The sequence below is a fragment of the Podarcis filfolensis genome, assembly GCF_964270895.1.
Source record: "Podarcis filfolensis genome assembly, chromosome: 14".
Classification (NCBI taxonomy): domain Eukaryota; kingdom Metazoa; phylum Chordata; class Lepidosauria; order Squamata; family Lacertidae; genus Podarcis; species Podarcis filfolensis.
The window spans coordinates 1,761,827-1,776,340 of record NC_139616.1 but is presented as its reverse complement, the minus strand read 5'-3'; the positions used below and the strand labels follow the sequence as shown (position 1 = coordinate 1,776,340).

Sequence of the window (14,514 nt, the reverse complement as noted above, 5' to 3'; positions counted from 1 at the left end):
GGGAGTTTTTTCAACAAACCTCGAATCAAGGAAGCTGGGCACAAACCATGTGATTGAACTTTTCTTTTCTTTTGACCTTTAGGAGTTTCTGCTGTAGAGGGAAAGAACTACTAAAATTTGAGGAGGCTACCGCTCATAAAAAAGGGAAAGTATACTAAGCAAATCAATTCTTTATTGGAATATTAAAATATTCTGGCAGAGGAAAAATTGCCTTACATTTCAAAACTCAGTCTCTCAAAAATGTTAGACAAGGGATTTCTTAACAGAATTCTGGTTAGCTTGGGACCCTCCACTCTGTGTAAGTGGTAAGTTTCTCACCCAGATTTAAGTCAGAAGAGAACTGGATTGCCAAGATTCCTGTTGTACATAGCACTGATTGCATAATGCCAGTGTGATCAGGAAAACGCCTCACTCCATCCTTGGAGCAGCTTTAAAAATTGTTTTTTGAGGCACTAACATGTTGTTTTCTTATTTTAAAAGATCTTGAAATAAGATGGGAGGGTTGAGTGCAGACTGATTGAGTAGCATCCAGTTTGTTTCATATGTATCTCTACCATTTATACTTTGATTGTGAAAGAACGCTGGGATTACCTGGCGTGAGAAAAATCAATGGATACTCTTATTTTGATGTTGTGTTTGCAAACAGCCGGTACTTGCCTGGCTTCTTTGTGGGATGCCAAGATAGTAAAGCTGGTATAGAAATGCTATATGTGTAACACCACCAGCCACCAGGTCTGCTACTGCCCCTCATCCTTCGTGCTTAACTAAGACAGTCTTGTCTTGCCCTGGAAATGTTTCTGTTCTAGGAAGGAAGAATGTGTTGTCATTTTAACTGTCTGATCTCAAATGTAGTGTTTTATTCTAAGCCATTTTAAATTTGGTTTGTAGTGCTACAAATGCCCACTTAATTGAAAAGGGATTAATTGGTGGTCTACTGCCATATTTTGCCATAAGGCAGGATCTTCTAGATCAATAGCGTCTTCCAGTCAGAATCCTTCTATTGCTGGCTCCCCCTCCTAATAAGTCTAATATTAACAATAATAATTCTTATTGACTGATGTGTGTTTTTGTTCTTTTTTTGTATTTAATTGTATTTCACAGGTCATTTTGAAGGCTATGGAGTGGTGTTTAAAAGTTACAGCGTGCTCTAGGAGTTAAAGTGTTGTTGGGAGACCAGGGTTCGAATCCTCACTCAGCCATGAAGTCCACTAGGTGGCCAGTCATAGTCTCTCAGCCTAACCTACCTCACAGGATTGTTGTAATAATAATAATAATAATAATAATAATAATAATAATAATGATAATTTATTTATACCCCGCCCATCTGACTGGGCTTCCCCAGCAACTATGGGTGGCTTCCAAAAAAATATTAAAATACTGTAATACATCAAACATTAAAAGCTTCCCTAAACAGGAATGCCTTCAGATGTCTTCTAAAAGTCTGGTAGTTGTTGTTCTCTTTGACATCTGGTGGGAGGGTGTTCCACAGGGAGGGCACCACCACCGAGAAGGCCCTCTGCCTGGTTCCCTGTAACTTGGCTTCTCGCAGTGGGGGAACCGCCAGAAGGCCCTTGGTGCTGGACCTCAGTGTCCGGGTAGAACGATGGGGGTGGAGACGCTCCTTCAGGTGTACTGGACCGAGGCTGTTTAGGGCTTTAAAGGTCAGCACCAACACTTTGAATTGTGCTCGGAAATGTACTGGGAGCCAATGTAGGTCTTTCAAAACCGGTGTTATGTGGTCTTGGCGGCCACTCCCAGTCACCAGTCTAGCTGCCGCCTTCTGGATTAGTTGTAGTTTCCGGGTCACCTTCAAAGGTAGCCCAATGTAGAGCGCATTGCAGTAGTCCAAGCGGGAGATAACCAGAGCATGCACCACCCTGGCGAGGCAGTCTGCGGGCAGATAGGGTCTCAACCTGCTTACCAGATGGAGCTAGTAGACAGCTGCCCTGAAAACAGAATTGACCTGCACCTCTGTGGACAGCTGTGAGTCCAGAATGGCTCCCAGGCTGTGCACCTGGTCCTTCAGGGGCCCAGTTACCCCATTCAGGACCAGGGAGTCCTCCACGCCTGCCCGCCTCCTGTCCCCCCAAAACAGTACTTCTGTCTTGTCAGGATTCAGCCTCAATCTGTTAGCCGCCATCCATCCTCCAACCGCCTCCAGACACTCACACAGGACCTTCACCGCCTTCACTGGTTCTGATTTGAGAGAGAGGTAGAGCTGGGTATCATCCGCATACTGATGAACACCCAGCCCAAACCCCCTGATGATCTCTCCCAGTGGCTGCATGTAGATGTTGAAAAGCACGGGGGAGAGGACAGAACCCTGAGGCACCCCACAAGTGAGAGCCCAGGGGTCTGAACACTCATCCCCCCTACCACTTTCTGAACACGGCCCAGGAGGAAGGAGCGGAACCACTGTATAACAGTGCCCCCAGCTCCCAGCCCCTCTAGATGGTCCAGAAGGATGTTATGGTCGATGGTATCAAACGCCGCTGAGAGATCCAGCAGAACTAGGAAACAGCTCTCACCTTTGTCCCGCCGGAGATCATCAACCAGTGTGACCAAGGCAGTTTCAGTCCCATGATGAGGCCTGAATCCCGATTGGAAGGGATCCAAATGGTCCGCTTCTTCCAGGCGCGCCTGGAGTTGTTCAGCAACCACTCGCTCAATCACCTTGCCCAAGAATGGAAGATTTGAGACTGGGCGATAGTTGGCCATCGTGGCCGCATCTAAAGATGGTTTTTTAAGAAGCGGTTTAATAACCGCCTCTTTCAGCGGGTGTAGGAAGGCTCCCTCACAGAGGTAAGCATTCACCACCCCACAAAGCCCATTGCCCAGCCCTTCCCGGCTAGCTTTTATAAGCCAGGATGGGCAAGGATCAAGGAGACAAGTGGTTGGTTTCACTCGTCCAAGCAGCCGGTCCACATCCTCGAGGGTAACAGATTGGAACTGATCCCTCGCAACTTGACTAGACAGGACTCTAGCACTCTCCCGCCCCGGCTCTGCTCCCACGGTGGAGTCTACCTCCTTCTGAATCTGAGCGACTTTATCTGCAAAAAAACTTTGCAAAATCCTTGCAGGAGATCATGTGGCCCATACTGGGCCCCGATGTAGCAGTTGCTTCCGCTAAATTGTGAACCACCTGAAAAAGTCTCCTGCTGCTGTTTTCCGCAGATGCAATAGAGGCGGTGAAGTTGTGAGGTTAAAATAAGAGGAGAGGGAGCCAGGTATGCTGCCTTGAGCTCCTTGGAGAAAAGACTGGAAATAAATGAGACAATAAACAAACCTTAACTCCTTACCTTTAAAAGTATTTATCTCTGAACTTCCCGCATTTTTTAATCCTCCTCCCTTTATAGCCCTAAGACCAATGTGAATTAAATCATGCAGTGCTTGGAGAAGGTGGGTGGGGAGAAGTTTTTCTCTCCCTCGTAACTCTCACACTCAGGGACAGAAAAAAGAAAGGACTTGGTCATGCTGGGCATAGTTCAGTGATGGAACTGGCTTCCACAGGAGGCCGTGGCAGACACCAAGCTGGGTGGCCTTAACAGAGAAAGGGACAGGATCGTGGAGGAGGAGGCAGCTTTCAGTGTCCAGGCTTTGCCTCCACGTCGGAGGCAGCCCTGCCTGCGAAGGCCGGATGCTGGAAACCCCCGGAGGGGAGAGAGCTGCTCTTGTCTTGGGTCCTGCTGGCAGGCTTCCCACTCTGCTTATAAAACTTCTTCATATATTCAGTGCAAAATATCCAGTCCTCCTTATATCTTTTATCATTTTGATTTCTTATGCTACTGGTCATCCCTGCTAGCTCTGCATATTCTAATCGTTTAATATGCCATTCTTCCTTTCTTGGTACCTTACCTCTTTTCCATTTTTGTGCTAATGACACATGTACGGCAGTTGTTGCATATAGGAACAGAGTCCTTTTTCAGTAACTTCTGTTGTTATTAACCCCAGCAAAAATGCTTCTGGATTTTTAGAAAAGGATTTTTTTTCTTCAAAAAAAGAGAAGAAGTTTATTATGGATAATTTCCTAATAAATTTTAATTATGCTGCATGACCACCACTTGTGGTAAAAAGTTCCCTCTGCTACCTTGCGTTTCCAACAGTTGCCCTTTGTTGATTTTGACATTTTTGCTAGTATTGGGCATCAAATACCACCTGTGCATCATCTTCGTGAAGCTTACTCTTAGCGGGTAAAGGTAAAGGTAAAGGTAAAGTGACCCCTGACCATTAGGTCCAGTCGTGGCCAACTCTGGGGTTGCGGCGCTCATCTCGCTTTATTGGCCAAGGGCGTACAGCTTCTGGGTCATGTGACCAGCATGACTAAGCCACTTCTGGTGAACCAGAGCAGCGCACGGAAACACCATTTACCTTCCCACTGGAGCGGTACCTATTTATCTACTTGCAGTTTGACGTGCTTTCGAACTGCTAGGTTGGCAGGAGCAGGGACCGAGCAACGGGAGCTCACCCCATCACGAGGATTCGAACCGCCAACCTTCTGAGGCTCTGTGGTTCAACACACAGCGCCACCCGTGTCCCTACTCTTAGCGTGTAGCATGCTGTAAACCTTATATTTACTTTCCATAATTGTTCCCATAGTCTCCGAGGCACACAAAGAAAGGCCTCAGAAGATGATCTCAGAGTCTGGGTAGGTTCATATGTAAAGAAGCGGTCCTTGAGGTATTGCGGTCCTGAGCCGTTTAAGACTTTATAGGTCAAAACCATCATTTTGAACTGGGCCTGGTATCAGGAGTAGGCAGGCTGCCGGCATAGAGAAACAGCAAGCAGTGGTAGTAATTACAAGAAGATTTATTGTCTACAGCCAATTATTCTCGGAGCTGCGTTCTCTAGCGACTGTATATCATAGTTCCATTGAAACGTCTGAACTTGAGTCCCTCCCCCAGCAGGAAACACGGAATCTCCTGCCCTTCCGCTTCTGGGGTCGACACATGTCTCTGACCCTTGCCATTCGTCAAGACCTTGGGCTCACAGGGTTAGCTGCCTCCCCTTCCTCTGAGAAAGAATCCCCCCCTCCAAGCAGAGAGTTGGCTTTCTTCCAGCCCGCTCTCACTACCTTGATAAGGCGCATTCCTTTCTGAGAAGGGTTTTTTTAGCCCACGGCTTTCAACTGTCTGAGAAAAAGGCATGTCTCCCTCTTCCACTTCTGCTTGGCTGCCCCCCACTTAAGCCTGCTCCTCTTGGTTGTAGTCAGTCATGTCCATGACACCCGGAAACTAATCGGTAGCCAGTGCAGTCGGACCAGGATCGATGTAATATGCTCAAACCGTCTTGCTCCGGTGAGCAACCTGGCCGCTGAATTCTGCAGTAGCTGAAGTTTCTGAACTGTCTTCAGAGGCAGCCCTACGTACAACACACTGCAGTAATCTAACCTTGAGGTTACCAGAGCATAGACAACAGTAGTTAGCTCTCCCTGTCCAGATAGGGATGTAGATGGGCCACCGGCTGAAGCTGATGGAAGGCACTCTGGGCCACTAAGGCCACCTGAGCCTTGAGTGACAGCAAAGGATCCAGACTACGAACTCCTTCAGAGGAAACATAACCCCATCAAGAGCAGGCGACCTCCCACCCATCTGGTCTAGGGAACCCCCCACCAACAGAGCCTCAGTCTTATCTGGATTGGACTTCAGTTTCTTGGCTCTCATCCAGTCCACTACCAAGACTGGTCCAGCACTTCCACTGCCTCATCTGCAGATGTAAAGGAGAAATAGAGCTGAGTGTCATCAGCGTACTGCTGACAACATACTCCAAACCTCCAGATAACCCCACCAAGTGGTTTCATGTAGATATTAAACATCGTGGGGGATAAGATTGAGCCCTGCAGAACCCCACCTTGAAGGTTCCATGGGGCTGAAAAGCATTCCCCAAGTAACACCCTCTAGGAACAACCATCCAAGTAGGACTGGAACCACTGCAAAGCGGTGCCACCCATCCCTAGTTTGGAGAGTCGCTCCAGAAGGATGCCATGGTCGATGGTATCAAAAGCCGCTGAGAGGTCGAGAAGAATTAACAGGGACATGTTTCCCTTGTCTCTCTCTTGACAATGGTCATCATACAGGGCAACCAAAGCAGTTTCTGTGCCAAAACCGGGCCTAAACCCCGATTGAAATGGATTCAGAAAATCAGTTTCTTCCAAAAGTGTGTGGATCTGGTCTGCAACCACTCGCTCCAGAACCTTGCCCAGGAAAGGGAGATTAGCAACTGGCCAGTAGTTAGTTTTTCTGAATCCAGGCAAGGTTTCTTAAGGAGTGGTTTTACCACTGCCTCCTTCAAACAGGTGGGGACCACCCCGTCTTGTAAAGAGGCACTGATCACCTCCCTGACCCAGCCAGCTGTTCCATCCCTGCTGGTTTTTATCAGCCAAGAGGGGCAAGGGTCTAGAGCGCAAGTGATCGCCCTGACTGATCCGAGCACCTTGGCCACATCCTTGAAACTCGGCCACAACTGAAACTCATCCAGCACAACAGGACTAGACTGTGCTCTGGACACCCCATGAGATTCATCTGCTATAACAGCAGAGTCAAGGTCTTGGTGGATGCAAGTGATCTTATCCTCAAAATGCCTTGCAAATGAGTCACAGCGAGCTACTCTTGGTTCTCCCACCTCCTTTGGGCCAGCCTGTTAAAGGCCTGGAAAAGCTCTGCCAGATGACATAATGAGGATGCAATGGAGGCAGCAAAGTAGGCTTTCTTTGGGAGTATATTTATTTTTATAACTGAAATTTTACCCAACAATGACAATTGCATTTTACTTCAAATTTGCAAATCTTTTTTTATTTATTTCCAAACCTTTACATAATTACCATTACTTTGAACAGGATATGCCCTTACTTACTTACTTACTTACTTACTTACTAACTTTTTCACTGACAGGGAGGCAGTGATGCTCACCTGAGTTATATAGATGGCTGCTGAGCCTTTTCTTCCACTGAGGTATTTGCTTCTTCCACATTTCACATCATCAAGGACTCCTTTCTGCTACTGAACTATGTATCAGGTTTTTTTGTTTATTTATTGCATCTATATGCCACCTTTCCCTCCAAGGATCTCAAGGTTCTTCCCAACCTCATTTAATCCTCACAACAACCCTGTGAAGTAGGTTAGGTTGAGAGCCAGTGACTGGCCCAAGGTCACCCAGTGAGCTTCATGGCCAAGTGGTGATTTGAATGCAGGTCCTAGGCTGACACTCTAACCACTACACCACATTGGTTCTGAACTGAAAGTAATTTCATTGGACTGAAAGTAGTGGCCAGTAGTCATTTGGGCCTGCAGGTTCAGGAAGCAGGATGCAGGGCAGGTGTCAACCTCTGGTGTTCCTGGATCACCATTATCGTATTTTTCGCTCTATAGGACGCACTTTTCCCCCTCCAAAAATTAAGGGGAAATGTGTGTGCATCCTATGGAGTGAATGCAGGCTCCTTGGCTTCAGCAACAGCAACGCAAAGCCTCCAAAGCGCAGAGGGAGTGCTCCCTCCGCGCTCCTTTGCGTTGCTATCGCTGAAGCCTGGAGAGCGAGAGGGGTCGGTGCGCACCGACCCCTCGCTCTCCAGGCTTCAGGGATAGCCGCCTGAAGCCTTCGGAGCAAGACTCTCCTGGCTTCAGCAAAAGGAACCTGAAGCCTCTGGAGTGCAGCAGGAACTTGCGCTGTGCTCGGAAGGCTTCAGGCAGCTATCCCCAAGCCTTCAGAGCGCAGGTTAGCATGCTCCTGGGACATCCAGTCGTGGTCTTTGCATGTTGTTTTGCTAGGCCATCTCTGTTGGCTGGGGGAAGTGACAGATCTGGACCAACAAGTATCTCCCACCTGTGAACCTAATTTAGTAGGGGTGGTGATGGATTGCAATCCCACCAGCAATAAGGAGATAACGGGCTGCATTTGCATGAGGAGAGGCAGGGAAATGTGCAAATATTTTAAAAACTAAAACAACCCACTTAGAATCTTTCCCAACATGAAATAAGGTCTGAGTTAAAAAGAAAGAGCATGAGCTTCTGTCCTTACTGTGATGGGCTGTGCTGACTAGGGCTGATGGGAGCTGTAATTCAAAACTTCTGGCGGGCAGCAGGTTGGAGAAGAGGCTGAATGAGGAAGCAAAGGCTGGGTGTATGTGGAGCTGGAGGACAGAGCTGCCCTCTGGTGCTGTAAAAGATGTGGCTCTGTCACCAGTGTTGAAGAAAGATGCAGTTGCCTGCTTGGTCCCTTTCAGGTGGCTAGGGATCTATTCTTTCATCTTAGACAGGAAAATGTCTTGGGTTGCTTTATATTTGTTGTTGCTGTTTAGTCGTTCAGTCGTGTCCGACTCTTCGTGACCCCCTGGACCAGAGAACGCCAGGCACTTCTGTCTTCCACTGCCTCCCGCAGTTTGGTCAAACTCATGCTGGTAGCTTCGAGAACACTGTCCAACCATCTCGTCCTCTGTCGTCCCCTTCTCCTTATGCCCTCCATCTTTCCCAACATCAGGGTCTTTTCCAGGAAGTCTTCTCTTCTCATGAGGAGCCTCAGCTTCAGGATCTGTCCTTCCAGTGAGCACTCAGGGCTGATTTCCTTAAGAATGGATTGGTTTGATCTTCTTGCAGTCCATGGGACCCTCAAGAGTCTCCTCCAGCACCATAATTGTTGCTTTATATAGAGACTTTTAAAAAAGAGAAATGAAAGTTTGGAATCTGAGCTAGGGGAGGTGGCTAATGGGAAACATCCCATTGCCAAAAGTGACCCCCATTCATTGCCCCTATTTCCAGAGTGGTTCCAGAGTGGTCAATCAGATCCTCGTCACGGGTTGGGCTAGTTGGGTCTTCCCAACTCTGCAGCTGTGATTTTATGATTCTTGGCCTTTGTAGCTCTTTGAGGGAATGGGAGAGGGAGGTGTCTCCTAACAACTCACAGCACCCTTAACAAACTACAGGTCCCAGAATTCTTTGAGGGAAGCTTTGACAGTTTTTAAAAAATGTATCCTTGTGCTTTAAATGTATGGTGTGAACGTGGTCTTAATCTGGTTTCTGGTGATCATGGTGGTTCTCATTGCTTCCAGCTGGTTACACCTCCTCTGAGAGATCAAGCATTGGGAAATAAATAAACTAAACTGCAGGACAAAAGTGGTTCTTAGAGAAAAGATATCAGCAGCCTTGCATTTTATCAGCGAGATAGTCCTCCACTTCAGATAAGTCCAGTAAACCTGAAAGCCTCAGGAGATGTTGAATGTCATGACATTCTCCTCTTTAAACATGTGGTATGTTAAACAGAAGCTTGCCTTCTAATGATTGCTTCAAAGCTAATGCCCCACTTTAAAATTTGCCTGAGTTGATGTACCGTTTTTAAAAACTTTTTTAAAAAATCTTTTTATTCATTTAAGCAAGAACATGCACATAAAATAACACAAAGGAACAAGAAAAAGCTAAGAGAATGAACTGAATGAAAATGAAAACACACACACGAAATATAAAGTGGGTTGTTTCAGCCACATTCTCTGGAAAAAAAATATTACTATTAGTGCTATGATGTAGTTAACATTTTTTAAAATTGTTTTATATATAATTATCAGGATATTGTCCTCAAGGCGTTATGATCAACTCACTTAAAGCTGATAAATGACTCATAGCATATTTCACAGGAGGCAATTGGAAATTGCTATCATCATTAATATATAAAATAAATGTTTGCCAGGTATTTAAAAATAAATATGTTTTGTTCATCCTGAAAGCCAGGCGCCACTCTCAGCCAAGCGGTAGCAAGATTCCAGGGGGTTCCAGGCTAGGATTTGTGCTCCTTTAGAGAATTAAAGATGCGTCTTTGTTTTCAGATGCTTTTCTGACGAAGGAAATGTGGCTTTCACCTATTTCTGCAACAAAACTTAGTGGGTTTTGTTGAGAGTCTCCCCCAAAGTGACAGGTTTAATCTGTTCCAGCCAATTGTTCTGTTCCTAACTGCTTCTGCCAATTCCTAAAGCACCCAGTCGTCCCCCCTCCCCAATTTGGAATCATCTGAAATGTAAACAACATTTTTGGAAGCACATTCATCTTAATTGTTGAGATTCTCCCCCAAAGTGACAGGTTTAATCTGTTCCAAACTTCCAAATCTTTTTTATCTCTTTCCATATCTTATTATAGTTATCATTAAATAAATTGATGTTTTTTGCTGAAACCCAAATTCCTAGGTATTCTGTTTTTTCCGTTAGCATCAAACCAGACTTTGTTTGTAATTCCTGCTTTTCTTGGTCCCACATATTTTTTTACCAACAATTTCGTTTTGCTTTTGTTCAATTTAAATCCTGACATCTGACTGAATTCATACATTCTTTCCAGAGTTTTTGGTACGCTTTCTAATGGATTTTCTGTTGTTATAATAAGAACGTTCACAAAGGCTTTTAACTTAAAGGATTTATTTCCTAGTATAATTCCTTTTATTTCTGAGTCCATTCTTATTGTCACCAGTGATTCCAGAACCGTGGTAAACAATAATGGAGAGAGTGGGCAACCTTGTCTGGTTCTTTTCCTTATTTTGAAGCTCTCTGATAATTCATTATTTATAATCAATTTAGCTTTTTGGTTCTTATAAATTGCCTTATTCCCCTTCTGAATATTTCCCCTAACCCCATTGATTCTATAGTTCTTTCCATAAATTTCCATAAAACATTGTCAAATGCTTTTTCAGCATCTAAAAACATCAATGCTGCTTGCTTGCCGGGTCTCATCTCTAAATAGTCTAGAATATCGATCACCATTCTCATGTTGTTGCTCATTTGTTTACCCAGTAGAGACCTGGCTTTGTCTTCATTTATTGGTCTTTCAATATTTTCTTTAACTTGTTTGCCACCACATCTGCAAAGTGTTTATAATCATTGTACAAGAGTGATATAGGTCTATAGTTTTTGATTGATGTCAAATCCGTTCCCTTGTTTGGGATCAACGTTATGAATGCTTCTTGCCATGACTCTGGTATCAGCCCCTCTTTTAGTATCTTATGTCTTAAGTGGTGATGAAAGCACATTTTCCAACTTCTTTTAGTTAATTGCCAAGAGTCTGTCCGTTCTGGGAGATTTTCTAGATTTGCCTTTGTAATTGCTTGGTGAATTTCCACCATTTTTATGGGAGAGTTTAAATATTCAATTTTATCATTTGTGATTTTTGGAAATTTACTTTAACTGAAGTATTTTTCTATTTTCTCATCATCTTCCTTTCTTGCTTGGTAGAGATCTTTAAAATATTTTGTAAAACTTTTGCTTATTTCCTCAGGTTCATCAATTGTTTTCCTTTTATGAGTTTTCCTATCGTCTTTTCTTTTTGTTTCTTCTTTAACTGCCAAGCCAGCATTCTACCCAGTTTGTTAGCAAATTGGAAACTCTTTTGTTTTAACCATTTTAATTTATGTTCAATTTCATGGTTTAAAAATATGGAGAATTTGGTTTGCAACATTTTGATACTTTGTTTTGTGATCTCGTTTATGGGTTTTTTTACAGTTCTTTCTCATTTGTACTTATCTCTTTCCTAATTTGCTCCATTTTGTTTTCTCTGATTTTCTTCTGGATGGCACTTGGTTGGATACAGAAACCTCTCATAACAGTCCAGTGGCATCTAGAGGGCATCCAGTCCCCCTTCCCTGGAGTTAAGATTTCAGCTCAGTTGAATTCGTTGTTATTTCTGGGCAAAACAAAATGGTGGCTGGCTGCAAACCAAATGGAAGTCTGAGAACTTCCAGGAAAGCCTCTCCTCTTCCCAGAGGGGAGGGGTTGTGAGCAGAAATTGCTTCCCACACTCGCAGGGGGGCGTGGCCGGGCCCCCCTGCATCACTCAGCAATCTGGCTGGCTGGGGGGACGTGGTTTAGCTGCATTTAAATGGCCACGGGCCCACAAGCTCATCCTTGTTTTCTTCCGGCTTCCTTGGATCACCTGCCCTCCCTCTAGGTTTCGCTTCTGCACCTAACCTTGCTATGGACCTCGGTTGGTCTCCTGTTCAAGGGGCCTGGTAGGATTTTTTTCCCCACTTGGCAGATTGGCACCAGCCATTTGGTTTTTTGCCTACCTGGTAGCAAATTGTCACAACTTTGTAAGGTTTGGTGGTTAGGCATTGAAAAATGTGTTGTGTCGGAGGCGAGGTTGTGGCCATCACCTACCCCTCCCTTTGAAGGGTGTTCCGTTAAAGGAATCTGGTGGTTGTGGTTCCTGTCTGATGCCCAGGTGATGGCTAGGGCCATGGCACGACCCTCTGGTGACTCTAGGGGAAAGCTTCCAGTTGATTTGCACCAACAAGCTCCCCCTACAGGCTGTTAACCCTCGTGTGACTCCCTGCAGAGCGGGCAGGAGTCAAGTATAGTTGGTTCGGATCCAATGCCTAAGCCAATACCACTCACATTCTGTAACCAATAAAGTTGTGCCCTTTTTTAGCCCATTAACTTGTGCCCATGTGTCTTATTTCATCACAAAGCAGGGAGTGGGGCCTTGACTCACAAGTATCCAGCTGCCGAAAGAATTTGCTCATTTGCAGCCAGTGAAAGGGTTGTGTGCTATCTGAGCAGCCCAACTGGACAGTACTGCCCCCCCCGGGGGGGGGGGGTACCAGGAAGGGCCAAGCAGGTGGCAGGTTTGTGCAGTTGACTACCAGACTTAAAAAGATGGTATCACTAGATTAAGTTCATACATTTTGTTGAACGAATTAAACTAAATCGTTTTAACTGGTTTTTGAATAAATGGGCAATTCATTGTTACTCTTTTGAACTTTATTGTGTTATTATCTTCCTTAGAGGGTCATGCAAACCACTATTCTGAATTATGCTTTTTATTGGGGGAGGGGCGCTGGGGATGACTTTATAGGCAGGGTCCCCTCCCCAAGGTTTGGGAACCATTGATCCACATAGGTTGCCATTTTCTTTCTTTCATCATTCCCCATTTTTGCCTTGTCATTTTAACTCCCTCTCTTTCAAGCCCAGGGCAGTTCCATATGTCATGACAGAAAATTGAAAAAGGTGCCTCTGCTGCAGTTTGTTCAAAAGAACAAACGAAGCCATGTGAACAAGTCCTGAGTGACAGTTTCTCTTAGGGTTGGTGACCAACACTCTGGTTCATACATGCTTAAAGGGTGGAAATGGATCATAAACCCCAAATGCTGGAAGGTTATGTAAATGATCTCAAAGACGTCAGTGTAACAAGCACCCTGACTGGCAATGGGAGAGGGTGAGTAGGAAAACAAACACTCCCGGGACAAGGAATTTGGGAAGAGCCCCTGAACTGAGGCTTGGAGCTTGCCTTTCCTACTGAAAATGCATATCAGAAATGTTTGTCCCATGCTTTTGTTTTAGCTGAAGAAGGTGTTGCTTTAGGGAGTTGGGGTTGGGGGCTGGCTCTGAACAAAGGAGACCCTAGCTGAGGCACTCTCAAGTCCTTAAGACCCTGCTTGCATCAGGAGAGAAGGCATGTTTGGCTCCATGGTGGCATCATCTCCAAGTGCATGTTTCCTCCCAGGGCATAAAAAGAGCTCTGCTGCATTGTGGGATAGGAAGTTTGTGCTTGTTTCACCTGTGCTATGACAGCTCCTCTGGCTCCCATTCAATTTCAAGGCTGGATTTAAATTGCTGGTTTTGGGGAGTAGCTGGGTTAATTACCCATTGAACCCCTTTTGTATGCTGAGTGAGCAGAATTTGTCAAGTAAGTCCTGGTGAAAGAGGAACATAGGAAGCTCCCTTATACCGAGCCAGACCATTGGTCCATCTTGCTCAGTACTGCATACACTGACTGGCAGCAGCTCTCCAGGGACTCAGGTAGGCGTTTGTCCCAGCCCCACCTGGAGATGCTGGGGACTGAACTTGGGACCTTCTGCTTGCAAGGCAAATGCTCTACCCCTGAGCTACGTCTTACAATCACATACACAACCTTTGCATAATCCCTTCTGTGAACATGGAGCCTCTGCTTGTTCTTTGTTGCTCCAGTCTGAAGAACTGGAAGTTGGAGGGAACCAGAGGTAACAATGATTCTGAAAACCAGCTGAATGACAAGTGAGTGCCCTTGAGTCTGAATCCCGCTTGCTGGTTTCCCACAGGCATCTGTTGGCCATTGTGAGAACAGGATGCTGGACTAGAGGGGCCACTGGCCTGATGCAGCAGGCTGCTTTTAAGTTTTTATAAATTGAATTTTAAATGTTTTTAATTGCTTTTTAAAATCTGTTTTTGCTGATAATTTTAATATTTCATGTAAACCACTTAGAGGTTTTGCTGCAATCAAGCAGTGTGTAGGATTTGCTGTTTATTTATTTTATGGTAGTACAACAGTGTTTTCCCTCCAAATATATCTTCATGCAGAACGAAAGCCTCTTGACTTCTAAATCAGGAGTAGCTCACATGGTGTCCTCCACACCATGCTGGAAACTGGAGCAACATCTGGAGGTCTCCATGTTGGCTGCCGCCGTTGACACGGAGGAAATTTATTGCAACCTAAAGCAATACAATGTCTCATGGTTGAAGCAAAGTCTTCAGGGATATGTAACAGTGGTGGAGGCAGGAAGGGTTTTGGGCACTGGTCC

The 14,514-nt window shown here is 45.3% G+C and overlaps 1 protein-coding gene across 1 annotated transcript in view; it reads left to right on the top strand.

Moving 5' to 3' along the window:
* The window catches only part of LOC310749076 (thrombospondin type-1 domain-containing protein 4-like), a gene marked incomplete at its 3' end in the record, with an annotated part of 127,974 nt that overhangs the window by 71,149 nt on the left and 42,311 nt on the right, over nt 1–14,514 (top strand). The window lies entirely within an intron of this gene.